The sequence below is a fragment of the Carlito syrichta genome, unplaced genomic scaffold, assembly GCF_000164805.1.
Source record: "Carlito syrichta isolate Samal-C Ts95f unplaced genomic scaffold, Tarsius_syrichta-2.0.1 Scaffold303292, whole genome shotgun sequence".
NCBI lineage: Eukaryota > Metazoa > Chordata > Mammalia > Primates > Tarsiidae > Carlito > Carlito syrichta.
In genome coordinates, this window is record NW_007247388.1 from 918,110 (window position 1) to 935,608 (window position 17,499).

The 17,499-nt window shown below is 38.4% G+C and overlaps 1 long non-coding RNA gene across 1 annotated transcript; it reads right to left on the reverse strand.

The window, feature by feature from the left end:
• Positions 1 to 2,936: 2,936 nt before the first annotated feature.
• Positions 2,937 to 4,005, reverse strand: LOC110595655. The gene is made up of 2 exons (XR_002481971.1): positions 3,872 to 4,005; positions 2,937 to 3,348 (listed from the first exon to the last, which is right to left on the reverse strand). It is a non-coding gene; the product is annotated as an uncharacterized LOC110595655 (long non-coding RNA).
• Positions 4,006 to 17,499: the final 13,494 nt, after the last annotated feature.

Consider the following 17,499-nt stretch of genomic DNA (forward strand, 5'->3'; position numbering starts at 1 on the left):
ATACTCAAATTAGCAAAGTCACAACAAAATTCAGAGGGAAAATAAGAAAAGAGGTTTAAGAGATTTACCCCACCAATCTCTTAGTAATTTTCGTGCTCATTATCAGTAAGCTGTGTTTTACTTGTAAAAGAGCTACTTGGGCGTGCAGTGACTTGAGATAATTAAGAATTCATTTACATTTCATGGAGCCACTAATGCCCTCAGCATTCCAGGATCCTGCATTAGATTTGCTCATGGTACTTCCCCCAATCAGTGAATATTAAAATATTTAACCTGTAGTCAGGCAGTAACCTCTCAAGACACTAAGACTTGATTCATTGATGCCAAGAAGTCAAAAGGGGGTTTGTCAACAGAGAAAAACCATAGCTACCCTCCAAATCCTACTTTCACAGATTTTTTTTTCTTTTTTAATTGCTTGAAGGATCTAATTAAAATTTCCCAGTTAAAATAGAAATTGGGAGCCGCCACAGAGTAACTTGGGAAAAGATATCTTTTAATACAGCTTTCAAGTGACAACACAAAAAAGGGATGTTGCAAATTACTGGCCCTCTAAAAAAATGCTTCCAAGAAGGTGGAAGATTTGACCACATGATCTTCTGTGATCCCTTCCCACTCTGAAATATATGTAGTGTAAAAAGACTAGAATTTGTGATCACCCCACACCCCGGTCCTGAGTCACCTGAAGAACACAGATTCAAATTCCAGTCAGTGCCATGGACCTCACCTGGAAAGAGAAGAGCTGTGAGAGATGTGTTTTCCAAGGGCAGCAGTTGGAAATCAGTCCTCCACCCCCACCCCAACTAATCTAGCTGGCCATCCTGGAAACTGACAAATGAACTGGGAATGAGATGGGCTGAATTGTAAGTATGCCGTTGCATTGCCACCCCTCTTATTTGGGCAAGTGCACATAAATAATTGAGCAAAATAAATTGCAGCCCAACACAGTCCATACAGCATCCGGCAGTCAAAACCATCTGGGACTAGGTATGTGAAGAAGTGGGTATAAAACCAGAGTATTTAGGAGTCTGATCTGTCTGTGGTTCTAATTTTCAAAGTCAGAAGAGACGCATCCCCTAGGAGACTGGACCCTACTTAGAAAGACATTTGGACTAGGCAATAAAATAATATGAAAATACCAAAACATAAAAATAAGGAAGAGAAATAGATATGTAACTTCATCACGGGACTCCTGTGGTATCTCACAACACCATGCTTCATGAACCCCAAAGAAAGCAAAAAATCCAGCTAGTATTATAAATCCTGGTCAGCTGAATTCTTTCACATGTTGCAGCCTGACTTAAGTTATTCATCACAGAGGCTAGCAGCTCCCTGATGCATCCTTCCATGTCACTGGACAGGGTAAAAATAATAAATTGGCCATTGTGAGACACTCTGAGTTTCGTGGGGTTGAGCAGAGCATATTTTATATTCTTCTCTTGGAACTGCCTCTTGTTGGTAGTAAATGGTTGCCAGTGCTGCTGTTTCTCAATAGACAAGTCCTAGAAGTAAAGATAATTCAATTTTCATTCACTCTTTGCTCTCCTGCTACCCATGTTCTTCCCTGACACTGGCAGGGCTATGCCTGTTTTCCTGGCCGGAAGTAGCACGTCTATGGTTTGCCCCTTGCCAGAAAATGCCATGAGCCACTCTCAAAACCTCTCACCCAGTGGAGACCACTCCAGTGAGCACAAATTGTCTAGTGGTCTTTTTAGCTGGATTTCCTCCTTAGCTCGTTTCTCTCCAAGAACAAAAATAACAAGATGTTGATTTAGCAGCAGCTCTTGAAAGGTAATCAAGTTTGGTTTAAATCTTTAAAGGTTTCCATTACGATTAAAAAATATAATAATAATGGTGGCACCTTCCTTTAGATTGAAATTATTAATAAATTACTTCTCTCGTACTGTTGGAATGGCAAGTATAATTTTTATCATTTCTTTGGAAAGCAATATGGCAAGTTATTAAAGATCACCAAAATGTTCAGAATTTTTGAAGACAACGATCTCACTTATGTAAATTCATTCTAAGAGTATTATTCAACAGAAAAGTAATGTACATGTGTATGTTTCTTTCTGTGAAGACAACTAGATAGAATTTATTAAACAAATTGTGATGCAATTGGCTTTGTAGTAACATGAAACAATGTTTTCCTATAAGGTTAAAGGATAAAAGCTTAGAGAATAGAATATATTATATAACTACAACTATGAAAGAAAACATAGATTTACATAGGGACAAAGATGATAGTGCACAAAAACAGGTGTGAGGGCAGTGGGTTATCTTTTTTCTGCACTCAAATATTTTCTCAATATTCCTTTTTTGTATATCCTCCCACAAAAAAATATCTTAAAGGTACTGAATATGCCTCTATCAGTGTTTGACATTTCTCCTGAAACTGGGTCTAGATGACCCAATCTGCTCCAGTTTTTTGGACAAGACAAATAGAACAGTTATCTTTTTCATTGTTCTTTTTTTTAATAGCCATGCATAAGTCTTTAATCCCATGGTTAGCTTCTTTGTTTCGGATGTGTTACTTTCAATCATTTTCATGATCCTCTACAGAATTTACAAAAGCTGACTGGTGTGCTTTGATATTTCCATGGTCCTTCTTCTCCACTGTCATGGGATTCTTAAGTGAATTTTTTGAGAGTCATTATCCTCCATTTACAAAGGTAGAATATAGTGGCAGGAGCTGGGATTGTGGGAAACCACCAGCTAAGAATTCAAACTACAGCATACTAGAAATCATTCAAATAAGATACCCCCCACCAAATTCTATCATTGAACAAAGTAAGATGTAAACCACATATTCAAAAACCGCAAATATTGTGGGTGACAGTGACACTGGTGTTCAGAAAGATGAATAAATGCAATTAAGAAACCAGGCAAGGAAATAAACATGCCATGTAGCCTACAAAAGGCCAGCCACATTGTGTTTGTTTTAATATTGTTTAACAGTAACACCTAATAAAGAGAGCATCATGATTGTGTGAACTAAATTTTCAGTCATAATGAATGCTACAAACTTAACCTCCCAAGTTTAAATAGGCTACAACGTCTTGGGAAAATTGCAAGAAAAATTATTTGATAAAGGTGACGGTTTTTCACACCTGAAAATAATGTTTTTCTTCCAGCCTATCTTGATCAACAGCCGGCAGCAACACATTGCAGATATAATCTTAAGACCTTGTGGCATGTACTTGTCACTACATGCATAACTTACTGTGGACAGAGGATCACGGAGATTTTGAACATAATTTCCCACACGACAGGAGATTAAATAGACCACATTGGAAGAAGGCAAGAAGAAGCTAGGTCTCTGGAGTACCAAAAAGTAAACTTCAGCCAGTTCTGGAAGCAGATAAACAGCAGGAAATATACTTTCAGATGGGCTACTTTCTCAGTAGTTCCTGCTTTCAAGAACTCTAGGGAAAGTATGAGTTACTGAGCAAGAATGTAATAGAAAAGGGGCCAGCCCTGGGAAGTTTTGCAGCAGAAGAACTTCAGTCTCCTCACTTATGTCTTTCATTCTCCTCTCCCTTTGTGATGTCACCTTTCTTGGGGTGCTCCCTTCCTTAGAATACTTGCCCATTACCCCCAGCAGAACTTGCTCCTGAGACCCCATTTCTAATACTTATAATGAGATGTTAAGTCAATGCCCTACCTCTCGATGTGTATATATAAATAGTAAGCTTTCTCTCTATGTTGTGTTTGCTAATGCAGGAGTATCAGACATCAGTGAACAAGTAGAGATGTGCAAAAGAACTTTCCCCGTGTCCAAGAAACCATTCTACACAGCATCGTACAGCATGGTCTTAGATTTTCCTGTGTTTGGCATCCTTATCTGTGAAAACATAGTAATAATAGTACTTACCTCACAGGATTGTTCTGAAGATTAAATGAATTCATTCATGGAGAGCTCTAGAGCAGTGCCTGACACACAGTAAGTGCTCAACATGTGTTAATTATCATTATCATTATCATTATTTGAAGTAAAAGACTTTCTGAAACAAAGAAGTCACGTGAGAACATGATCAGTTAAAAAATACATGTGGAAGAAAACGTGGTTGGGACTGGCTTACAATATAGAGTTGCATAGGTTAAGAACACAGGTTTTGGAGGTCAATTTCCTGTATCCAAAATCTAGTGCCACTACATGACAACCATGGGGCATTGTGCCTCAGATTGCTAATCTGAAAAATGGGGAAACAATATCTGTCACACAGAGTTGCCATGAGTAGTAAGTCAGCTAAGGAACATAAAACACTGAACAGTGACTGATACAAAATAAATACTCAATAAATGAAGAACAGTAAGAAAAGAATGCTCTTTAACCAACATTTTATCTTAGAAATTGGTAAAGAATGAATATGTGTTTGGAAATCTTATTGTTGGAGCTGAAGATCACAAATAATCCCCAAGATGTGATCCAATAGAAAAATTAGGCATCCCAGAAACAGTCAGTCTCTGGACTGGAGAACATGTCATAAATGTGGGGCCAAATGGACTTGCAAAAACTCTGGTCCTGAATTACAGGCATCTTCTAAAGGGAGAAGAGAACATATACATCCTAAGGACAGTGGACTCTGAAAGAGAGAAACCCATAGAGTCTGAGTTTCACCAGCTCAATTGCTTCTTCCAAGCATACTCCTCAGGTAAGTCATTTCTCTTCCCATGGGAAGGATTGAAAGAGTTTATGGTAAAAGACTGGAAGCTTCTCTCCCTTATTTTTCCCTCATGAGAGAGAAGTAGAAATGCATAGGCTGTATGAACCTGCAGATTACAGAAGTTTCCCCCAACACTTGATGTTGACTGGTACATCTCCATGTTTCTATATCCATAGTTCTAGATAAAGAATCTAAGTGGAAATATCTCCAAAGTAATCTGAAAGACACACTATAAGTATGAATATTATTCACTCTCTTTCAAGATTACCACCATTTATTCCTCCCTTCCCTATATGTACACACCTTTCCTCCATCTACAGGTGAAGTTTTTTTCTTTATAGAATCTGGGCTAGCCTGGGACTGCTTTAGCTAGCAGCATATAGGAGAGTGATGTTGCCTGAACTCCAAGATTAGATCATAAGATGTCTTACAATTTCTGCTTAGCACTCATGGAATGCTTGCTCTGGGATAAATCAACCCTCTTATAAAGCAGACTGTCTTGAAACCTCCATGTTGTGAGGAAACCCAAGATAGCCATGTGGAGAGAGAGATGCCCAGCTATCCCCCAGCTGTTCCAGCCATCCCAGCTGAGGCACTGGACATGAGAGTGAAGAATCCATCTTAGATGTCCAACTCAGTCAGTTCTTCAGATAACTCCAGCCCCAGGTAAAAGCCTGTGAGAAATTCCAAGTTAAAACCACACTGCTGAGCACAGTCAACCCATAGAACCATGAAAGGTAATAATAATAAATACCAACTTCAAATGACTAAGTTTTGGGAGTTAGTAACACAGCAATAGATAACCAAACAATCCCTTTAATAGACTCTACCAAATTTTCTACTGAGACTGCTCTTTTTTTTTTTCAAATCTCACTCAAATGGTGCTTGAATAACTAAGACTAAATTTTATTCAAAGGAATTCAACATTAAAAATAAGTGATGCTTTGCCTTTGTTTTGATGTTATCTGAGCAAAACAGAAAAATTCTTCTCCTGCAATTTTCACAAAGGATTAATCCTTAATCCTTGATTAAAATGCTTTATCAAAACAAATAAAATTGGGTTCCTTCTGGCAGGCTAAATGTCATACCTCTAATGCAAATAATAGACTTGATAACAGAGAGAATGAATATTTACCATGAAACTAATTTCCTATCATTTGATGCCAATTAAGATTGCAATTACTTCCTCAGTATATTTGGTTACATTTATTTAACTTGTGTAAACTCTTCTGTGACTTGTTATTTCCAGAGGAAAATAGAACTTGAAACCAAGAACACTTCCAAACTAATGTTCTGTAAAGGTAGACCTTAAAAATCAGGTAAATTAGTTAAGCCAGTTATGCAAATGAGTCTATGTTTACAAGCTTGAACATGATGTTCAAAAGAACTCAGACAGACCACCAAAGTTATATTCAGGTGGTAGTTAGTCCTCCTTGCCTTTAAAAATCTACTTTGTAGATTTGATGGAATCTTTGTGAAATGCATTCGGTTAACATAGGTTACGAGACCAACAGACTGAAATGCCTGTGATTGAAATATGAAGTAGATACCGATTTATGTAGAGAAAGACATTTGCCGGCAAGAAACTTTTTTAAAGGCTATAGATATCTGCAAGACTGTGCTTATTTCTGTGGCCTAGGAAACCAGGGTACATGAGACTTGCAATCTTTTGACTCCCTTGTACTCAGGGTTAGCCTCTTTATTTCTCTGAGATTCTGTTTACCCTCATGGGCACAAAAAAAGGGGGGGGGGGATAGGAAGTAGGCCTATGAGCTAATTCACGTAAAAATGACATACTTGATCTCTGACTTTTATAGCAAGTGATATATACATAAGAACACGTGAAGAGGAGAATTCTTGAATTCCCCAAAGCCCAGGCCACTCTGTTGAGCCCTCTGAACACCACTGGAAGCAGCTTATATTAACTCTTATAGACAACAAGTAAATTGCTGTGTTGGTATAACTTCCACCCAAGAGAGTCTTGCTAGGATCAGATCTGAGTTCAGGGCTAATGTTGGTGTTTCTGTCCCAAAGGTATTTCTGCTATTTTGATCAAACTGTTCCATCTGCTAATCCTACTGTTCCAGATCATCTCAACCCACTCTCCAACCAAACGTGAAGGGCAGAGCAGCCCTGTCTCAATTATAGTAGCAGATGAAGCAACTGGGACAGGTAAACGAGGGCCTCCTTGCCTTCGGCTTATAACCAGGAAGTGTGTACTCTTTTTGTCAATTACTCCAGGTAAACTGTCTTGAGATAAAAGATACTGAGCACAGATGTAGCAAGTGAAATGTCAGGTTTTTGTATGAACCCATGCGTCACTGTCATTGGTCCTGAAGCATGAAGCTTGGTTGGTTTTCTTAGTTCTGAAATACTTGGAACTCCTTTTAGACCTCTCCTAGAAATTTAGAAGCACAAGAAGGAAAAAGTGGTGGTAGGGGAAGTGAGAAAGCAGATAGAGAGGGAAATGTAGATAGGGCTATTGAAGAAGGTAGTCTCTGAGAGATTGGTCTCCAAGGATACAAAAAGAAAGATTTTTATTTTGACATGTTTTAAAATTATTGCTGTTACCAAAAATAGAAGTCAACCAATCATAGACTTAGAGAACTGAATTAGCACTTTAAAAATCTGTGTTATAAGCAATTCTAGATTTAGCAAATAATAATATGGACACAAGTTTTTGCAAGAAAGCAAACATGATGCAAGTCAGGTAGACATGATATCAATGGTAGAGGCAGCCCATAGTGATCATAGTTTTCTTTGTTTTTATTTTTTATATTGATGGAAAATTTGTGATTTTTTTTAATCCAGTAACAAAGTCAACAAAACTGTGACTTACAATTCATAATTTATACGACTAGTTTTATACAGTTTTGAAAATCCAATCCTATTTCTTACAGTTATCCTTTTGCTTGTTTTGAAAAGTTTCAAGGGGACATGCCCCAACCTTTCCCCAGTGCTTTGTGAATATTATATTGTTATCGCTAATGATTTTTCTCCAATTTCTCTGAGGAGTTATAATAACATCTAGACTTTACCTTACATTGACTTTGAGAAAATGGAACTCAAAAGGCAAAATAAAATATAGATTAGTCAAAAATTTGAAATCCTATAAAGGGTTGTCACAGATAATTTAAATGAAAGCTATTTTGATTGTCAATGAAAATAACCGTCGAGTGGTATGCTGACATGCATAGTAAAATACGTCCTTGGCAGTTGTGGATTTAACATTCATTTTGAATGTTCTTAAATGACCCTGAAAGTCCATAACATGTAGTAATTTGTAATTTTGCTAAGGCATGAATCTCAATTGTCTGCACTGGGAGGCAGGAGTGAGTCTTTTCACTAAAGACCATGATTTTAGTCTCTACTTGTTTGCTCATAGGAGTTTTATGGATTTGGGGATTTGCAAAGTTCTCAGAGATTCCTTCGCAAACATTCTTATATTTAATATTGTGTTGCAAACACTATTGAAAGCAATTGTAAAGGGGTAAAAGGTACAAATATATAGAAATGTTTGAAGAATTAGAGCTTCAGCATAGAATACTGATATGGTGAGAACACTCAATGAATACTTATTATTTGTATTGATTTATTATTAAATGGGATAATATATGTTAAGCATCTAACAATGTCTGACACATGTTGGGGTGATCTTTAGGTCTTAGTTTTCTTTGCTTCATGTTTGCTATTGAAACATTTATACAGTAGCTTCCACTCACAGGTAAATTCCTTTAAATTACATGAAGGGAAAAAATACCAAAGGTTATCACTGTTATAAATAAATAAATAAACAAACAGGATTTCGGCAATGTTCAGGGCAAAATTTGCTTAAGATAAGGGGTCTCTGTTATAAAACCCACACTTGATTTAGCAGTCTATATTTATGTGTAGCGACAGAGGCATTGATTATACATTCTCTTAATCTGCACCATCACAGTATGACAGGATTAGGAACCTGGGCCCATATGCAGATGTTAGGGTGTGTGGCAAAATTGAGACACTTCAATAAATTTGCTTTTGAAGATTAGAAATGGGTGCTTGATACACCCATTTGGCTTTCCTCGGTGTCTGAACACAGAATCTCAGTAATCCTTCTGACGGCAATCTCATTAATGTGTCTTTCAGATCACATTACATTTATACACGTATCATGTCTGCTTAAAAATCAAATAAGGCTGGCTTTTCATTAAGATGGTCTTTTTAAAATGAATGAATATTTCAATAAATGACACTGAAATAACTTTTTGCAAAGGTTGGGTAATTTACATATTTTGTAGATAGTTAAATGAAAGATGGTTCAAAATGCAGCCATCATTGTTCTAAAGCTCAGGAAGCTGAGTGTTTTTTTGATGCATCCTTGTAACAAATTGCCATGATGAGAGGATCTTAAGATTTTGTCTTTGTGTTTGGACATTTTTTGGGGGCAGGGGGAAGGTTTTTAGTAACATCTTCCCCCCACCTGGGTTTCTAAAGTACTGCACTTTCATAAGAGTCACAAACAATAGAAATCAGCCAATTGTTTGGTCATCAAACATGAATATGGTAATTCACACCAACGGAATACTGAGCTTCGTTCCCTTCAATCAAAATAATGAGAAAGCAGTTATACATTTGCATGAAAATAGAAATTTAGGATGGCATCACGGCATTTCAATTGTAATCTGCTCTTCCACCCTCTGCCCCCTCCCTTAACTGCCTTAGGTTTGCAAACTGCTTCAGCAACCATCAGCCAAGAAATGTGCATGTCATCTGCAAATCGCAGATCACAGATCTTGACTCCAGTGATTGCAGGGGGAGAAGTGCTGACGGGTTCATAGTGGCCAGAACAAGACTTAAAAGTGATGTGAAATAGGGAGCAAAGAGGGCTGCAATTGCCTTGGAGCCTAAAATAGACTGAGCTTCAATGCCATCGAAAAAATCACCAGCTTCTCCATCATTTCTTTAAAGGTCAAAATTTTTGTAGGTGGACTGGGAGAGCAGCGGATTGCAGATGCGTTTAACAGCAGGGTATTTTCCGCTGCCATGACCAGTTAAGGAAGAGTTTCAAAAACACACTTGCTGGTAAACAGTTTGGCCCTACGCTGGGTCATCTGCCTTCTCCAGTCTCCTTGCTGCCTGGATTCTTACCTGGGTAGAGTCCCAAACCTCACATCCGTCAAAGCTAGGCTTTCAACATAGTACATTATGGTTTTTAGAGAGGTACCTCAGTGGCTTTCAGGGAGGTTTTATGGTCCGGGGCTGCTTCTTCCCAAATGCATGAAGCACACGCAGGAGGCAGGCAGGCCAAGAGCATGGACTCACACCACTTCCTCTTCATGCTACTGGGCAGCAGGCAGGCACCTCGGCTTTGCCTTCATTATCAAGCACTCAGTGCAAGCCAGCTAAGCTCAGTCACTCCCTCTGGGGAGCTCTCCAATGGAACTGGAGGGGTTCAGCTATATTGATGCCACTTAGAAAGGTCCCCCAATAATCTGCCATGTTCCACTGGCCTGCTGGCTGCTATAAAATCAGTAAGCTATTTAGCAAACCCATCCTGAGCCCATGGTCAGAGTCAGACTGAGGATGGGACATCTTCCATCTCTGCCCACACTTGCACACCAGTCTGCAAGAGTGCATATCTAGAATGATAAAGGACCTGGAGCTCCTTCAAGGAAGCTCTTCCAGATCTCACAGGTTCCCATGGACAGCACATTTCCAGTTGTGAATGTGGGAAGAAAAGATCCCAGTGTAGCTAGATTCCTGAAGCTTTTTCCTCTGAGTCAAAGACATGCTAGAAACCAGTTTCTGCAAATTTTCTCTGTCCCAAATACCCTTGGTTAGAATGAAAGCTCAGAGTCGGTTAGAAATTATACCTTATCTGACCTTCCTGCCAGCAGCAACCGATAGGTAACATACTGGCACATGTGGATAAGGGTGGCCACATGTGGGGAGCTTACAGTTGTCTTAAAGATGCTGTTTATAGTATTCGTGTAGTCATGCATTCACATTGGGATGGCAGAGTATTTAGTGTGACCTGACCTGGTCCCATACACTGGGGCTCCCTGAGGATGTCTCATAGTTTCCAAAAGGATGTTAAAAGGCTGAAAAAGCTGAAGATTTATTTCTTTTCCTTTTAAAAGGACATAGAATGTTCTTCCTCCAACACTTCTCAATACCTACTTTTTCATTTGGCAAAGGGACCATAGGCATTCACTTTTTATATTGTTTCCTTATTTGATCCTTTATGGTTACCCCAAGCAGAAGAAAATGGTAACTAAGAAAGTGCCTCAGTCCCTCACCTAAAATGAAAGAATAAAAACATGTACCTATAAGGTTGTTGTGAGGATTATATAAGTTATATAGGAAAATGCACAGACTAGTACCTGCTATATAATAAGTACTCAGTAACACATTTGGCTTAAAAGATTGCTGTTGTTGTTATGGTTACTATATCTTTGCAGCACCTTATCTACCATCTTTCCCAGTATGAAGGTAGAAGATGGAAAAGGGGAAAGACACTGGTGAAGAAGTGGGAGGAGGCTGCAGGATATAATAGTGGTGGCAGATCAACAGAATCCTAGGGAGTTTCATTCATTTGCAAAGGTGGTAGCTTCTGCTCTGATTTTCAACTTACCTTTCCAACTCCCATAGCTCACTTCCACAATATGCATCTAGATCCTTCATAGGGACAAAATAAGAGTTTGCAGAGGTCAATGCAGACATAAGAATAAATAAAGCCAAAGCACACCATGTGGGTCATGGAAGGAAAGGTGACAATACAGTGCCTAGGGTGCCAGGATTTACCGTCACACCACAGCTGTGATCCTTGCGAATGAGAATGCCACAAAGAAGAGGGAGGAATTTCGTTGAATTTTAATCCACTCATACCTCCTTCTTAGCCATTAATCATTAAGGGATCCAACCACAAATCTTTTCATCCAGCCTGGGAGATGCAGAGAAGTACACTGCTTGTGCCAGGGTTGCCTCTGCCTGCTGCTTTAAAAATGCTCAGAGCCCAAACCTGGGAGGAAAGCAAGTGGTAGTTTACGCTAAAATGCTAAAGCCATTTGAAAGCAAATGCATATAATAGAAAGAATTTAAGCAGCTGGTGAATGTCATTACATTCATTTCTCAAGGAGGCTTGTCTTCTAGTGACACCAATCAAAGAACTAGGTCATCTCTCAACAGTAATTTTCTTGGAGGCCATGAATTTCTTGCATTGATTTCATCTCTCTTTGGCTGAACATGCACTGAGAACAGCCAAGCCGGTGAGGGCTCAGGCAGCCTGTGGGGCTGTCATCAACTCCATCTGAAGAGTTTATATCCTTAATGGGATCAGAGGTCTTATCGGCGATTCTTTATAAGTGCAACAGAGAGACTATCTTTCTCTCGCCGCTGATTCCACACCTGACAATTCTCCTATTTATCAGTTAACAATTATTGTCTGAAAGCAAGTCAATTACAAGAGGAATTTATGAAGTCCTTAGCAACTAAGAAGAGACCTGATGGAATCTATCCATTCTGTTCAGAAAACTGAAATGTGAACTGTCTGAAGACAGGACTGACGTCACATATTTTAGCACCACATCATAATTCAAATCATTAGGACATTAATTCTTGTGTTTCTGTATACATCCAACAAGTTATAACTACTTGTAGGGGGAAGCAGAAGTTTATGGTTACTATAAAAGGTAGATGTTAGTCCTGGTCCCCATATCTCCCTCCTTGTAAATCCTTCCCAATACTGCAGGAAGAGTTCTATTTTCTTCAAATCTGTGTCATGACTCACAATTTACTGTGGTGTCATTGATCTGCTTACTTTTCTCTACCACTAACTGAGCCCTCTTTGAAGAAAGGAACTGTATCTTATTCAATCTACTACTTCCAGGCACACAGAAGGCTTGAGAACATTGTTCTAATTAATATATATGCAAATCAGTCCACAGAGATCAGCATTGTTAAAGAAGAAATTATCCAATGACACTTGTTAAAGAACAGTAAGACAGACTTCATTCAAGTTGGGGAGGAGGTGTGCTATCACAATAGGTATAAGGACTGCTACAACGGGATTTGCAGTGAAGGGGAGAGATTGAACTCAAATCTGACTCCCTCAAGGACAAGTATAACCAAGAAAGAGGGGGACGGGGTCATGAATAGAAAATACTGAAAAGAAACATCGAGGTAAGTGGAATTCTTGCTAGACCAACTCAACAGAAATCTTGATTAAAGCAGGCCAACATGATAAGATGTTGAGAGTGGTCAGATACTAAGAGTGGGACATTTTTCACTGAACTGACTTAGTGGGATTCTTGCTGAAGTGGGATTCCACAAAGACAGAGGGGGAAACCCAAACTCAGGTCTAGTTAAGGAGAGAGCTTAGAGGAGATTGATTGAAGTTAGTTTAAGAAGGAAGTCTTTGTTAGCATTTTGAAGAGATTCCCCTCTCATTCCCTAAAGCTGTGGCTAAGGAATACTCATAAAACTCCTAACCAACTTTCTAGATACTAGGGTCCGTTTTATGCCCTGAATCCATAGAATCCAAGGTCAGCTTCAGAAGGAGACCTCTCTAAAAAAGAAACTATGCATTTCCAATGTAATCATGTTGTAGATGGTCTGACCTCCATCTTTTAGCTATGGAGAAAAAGGAAATATTCTGGATAGTTCTTTGTGAAGCATATCTGATGTCCCATTTTCCCCTCTTGCTCTGACCACTGCTAAAAAACCAGCTGGATCCTGACCGCACTTTGCTTCAGTTGCTACATGTAATTTGGCTTTCTGGCCTGGACTTCCCTGCCAGCAGAGACTGGAATGGCTGCTGGAACTTGCTCAGCCATCCCCGGGCATGCTGAAGAGGTTAATACTCCCTGAAGGCAACTGTTTTCCAGTTGGGTATAAAAGCCAGTGGGTGAATGTGTATGGCTCTCTGACAATCCTAAGGCACATTTACAAGGTTCCCAGGCTGTCTCCAAGAGGAAAGAGCCTCAGTTTCCCACAATAGGAATCAGCTCAGTAACACACCCTGGATTGGTCTTCCTTCTATGTCTCACTCTTCTCAGCAGTACAAACTTTGTCTCTGGAGCTACGTCCCAAAAGAAACAACCTGCTTTTGGGTCTTTGGGGAAAAGCAGGCAGAGTCCAAGCCATGATGTGACTAAACCATCCATATTGCCTATTTAACTGAGTATTTTGACTAGGTGCAGGTTTGATCATGATGGAAACTAAAATTTAAAAAATGTAATGCCTTAGTCTACATTCTCATAAAATGCAGAGTGTATAAAGGATTCTATAATTGGGCACCCCAAATTAGCCATTCCACAAATTTTTAACTGTCCTTCAGTAATTTGTATTCTTCTTTTGGATTTATACAACACATCAAGCCAGTAAAGCATGTTTTCCTAAATACTTACCTATAAAAGTGAATGAATAGAGGAAACAGACTTAAAATGTTAGTCTATCTCTTGAGACAGAAATAGACTTGTCTAGACTAAACTAAAATCCACATTGACTTTGCCTAGATTGTTCTCCCCATCTATTTCTCCTTTAATGTTATTTATTATGTTTGAAATTATTTCCTTAATGTCTGTTGTTTCACTAGGCAGAAGCATCATAGTGGTGAGGACTGTACTTTCCTTGTTTAAAAGTGTATACTCAGCACTCTTTCTGCATCTGCCACACACTGGATCTTCAATGAATATTCACTGAATGTAACCAGGCAAAATTGAATTTAACTATACGAAATATAAGCCTGACAAGATGTGTATCACTTATATGACGACTCAAAGACCACCATCCCACATAAAGAAAGTTCTGGTTGAATTCATCCACAAGCCTCTTCTACAGTAGAGACATAACAAAGGTGCACACTTGTCAGGAGAGAGCCCAGGAGGAAGAACCTGATTTTTCTTACACTCAAATAGGGACTCTAATATCAACTCATTATCTCTGGCAAAGTCATTCAGTTTCTCTGGGTTACCTTTATCATTAGCAAAATGACAATAATACTAAATCTTGAATTTCTGGAGCTGAAAAGTGAAGTCAGTCAAGTAGTCAGTGGTCTTACCTGGATAGTATAGTGGAGGATTTGTTGTAATTTTAATTCTAAAAAATATATGATTAAGATGTTTGTCAATAATCTTTTACAGTATTAAAAATACCATCCAAAAGCTCTTTACATTCAAACAAAAATTTTTCCTGTTAAATTTCATCCTTGATAGAAATGGAGAGAAAATGGAGCCTTCTTATAAAAACTCTTCTTTTTCTTCTCTTTTCTTCCCCACACAAAGTATCTCCCTTAATCTTTAAAACTCAGATAATACATATTCCACCTCAGTCATTTAATCATATTGGACTCTTCTAGCTCTTTCCATTTCTCTGTCTTCTTTTCTTTCTTTTACTGTGAAACTCACTTCTAGAGCCATCACTTTAATAATACCACTGATAAACTAGATTAGTCTTAGAATTGATCATGATAGAGGAAGTAACACTGATTTACTTGTTCAAAGACCAAAGTTTTAGTCTTAGCTCTCCCATGAATGAGCTCCATGACCTTGGGAGGGTAGTACAGCTTCTCTAGGTCTTTCTTTTCTCTATTATAAAACGGAAGGTATGGAGATTGCTCTCCAGCATAGTGTTCAGCTTTAACAATCTGAGAATATTTTCAGAGAGGGATCTCGGTAGATGATTTGTTTGTGTAAATAACACTATGTCTACCTAGTATTAATTGGTGTGTTCCAGTACTTTGGAAGTCAGAATACTTCCAGCAGGTTGGTGCTCAAGTAGCAGGTGTTCTTCTGAATTGGTGCTGATATGTCCAAGAAGGAAATCTGGTTGAAATTTGAAACCTGAAGGCATCCAGACCTCCTCTCTGCAGAGAAATGGCTTGCACATGTGTTCCCTCAGCCCCTTCCCCTCACTGTCAAGTTGGTCCTATGATAGAAGCAAAATCTTGTCTTTGTCTCCATACCAGAACCAAATAATGTCTAAGTAACGATGAGCTTCTAAGTGTCATTTACAACCTCAAAATAAAGAGATATTGGTGCCATTATCTGTGAGTCATGGAATACAATTTGAAAATTTCATGGGGGAGGTAAAAGTTAGAATATACTGGATAAAATATATTCTGCCAATGTAATGACATGTCACTAAACCCAATACATATCTTGGAAATGATCACAACGTCAAGTCCTGTGATTTAAGACCAGAGTATGTGTCAGATTGGAAGTGAACCCACCAAGTCACATAATCATCTCACTTTTCCTCTAAAGAATGGCCATGACACGAGAAAGAATCTATATTGTGATTCCCCAAATTTTCCTTAAGATAAAAACACTGAGGCCAAGAAGTTTCAGTCACAGAAATTTTGGGATATTAATGTGGTATTTGAGAGAATTTCTTCTCATGAGAGATCAATGATTTGCTTTTTATTTAAAGATCTATTTTCTTTTTTATATTTTATTTTATTTTAAAGATGTGGGATGAAATTCAGGATTAGGTATACAAGTGGTCATTGTACAGATCATATGTGGGCCTCACTTTGGTCTCCACTTCACCTTTTTTGAGATCAGGTACGCTTCCTAATGTTGTATGCCACCACCACCACACCCCCCCGGCAGTTTCCCACTACTGCCAATTCCTTTCTTATGGTATTATGATAAGCGTTTAGGGTCCACTTATGAGTGAGAACATGTGGTATTCAGTTATCTGTTTTTGTGATAAATCACTGAGTATTATAGACTGTAAATCCATCCAAGTTGCTGTGAAGTTCATAATTTTGTCCTTCTTTATAGCTGTGTAATATTCCATTGTGTATATGTATGTACCACATTTTTTTGTATCCAGTCCCCTTTTGTTAGGCAGCACAATTGGTTCCATGTTTTTGCTATTGTGAATAATGCTGCTATAAACATGTGTTTGCAGGTATCTTTTTCACAGAATGATTTGAGTTCCTCTGGGTATAGTCCCAGAAGGGGGATTGCTGGGTCATTTGGAAGGTTGTCTTTCAGATCTTTTAGGAATTACCACACTGTTTTCCACAGAAGTTGTACTAGTTTACACTCCGATGAACAGTGTAGAAGTGTTCCCTTTTCCCTGCATCTTCTCCAGCATCTGTTGTTTTTGAGGTATTGATGTTGGCCATTCTGGCAGGAATTAGGTGGTATCTCAGTGTGGTTTTAATTTTCATTTCTTTAATTAGTGAGGCTGAACATTTTTTCATGTATCTTTTGGCTGCCTGTATGTCTTCATTTGAGAAGTGCCTATTCATTTCTTTTGCCAACTTTTTTAATAAGGCTGTTTGTTTTTTCTTTTTGGCACATTTGAGTACTTTGGATGAAATGCACCACTGAAAAGACAGAGAATGGCAAACTGGATTTTAAAAAAACACAAGCCTACAATATGGTGCCTACAGGAACCATGTATCACTACAAGTGACACTCACAGACTGAAAGTTAAAGGATGGAAAACAAATTTTCAGGTGAACAGAACACAAAAGAAGGTAGGGGTCATGATTTTAATATCCTTTAAGTTATCAAAAGTTTAAAATGACGTGGAAGGACACCATTTAATGATAAAAGGTTCAATCCATCAACAAGAAATACCCATCCTAAACATATATGCACACAGCACAAGAGCACCAAGTTTCATAAAGCAGTTACTAAGAAAACTATTTAAAGATTTATTTTAAAGAGATTCAAAGTTGTTCATTAGAAACCAGAATTTTTAAAAATTTCACTCAATAGTTATAAAAGAACAACAATTTGAATAATTTTTTCCCTCAAGTTTATCCTTTAGAGTGGGTGTATAGATCTCTCTGTTGCCAACTTAAGCTCAAGGGCTTACTTCCTGACCTGGGCAC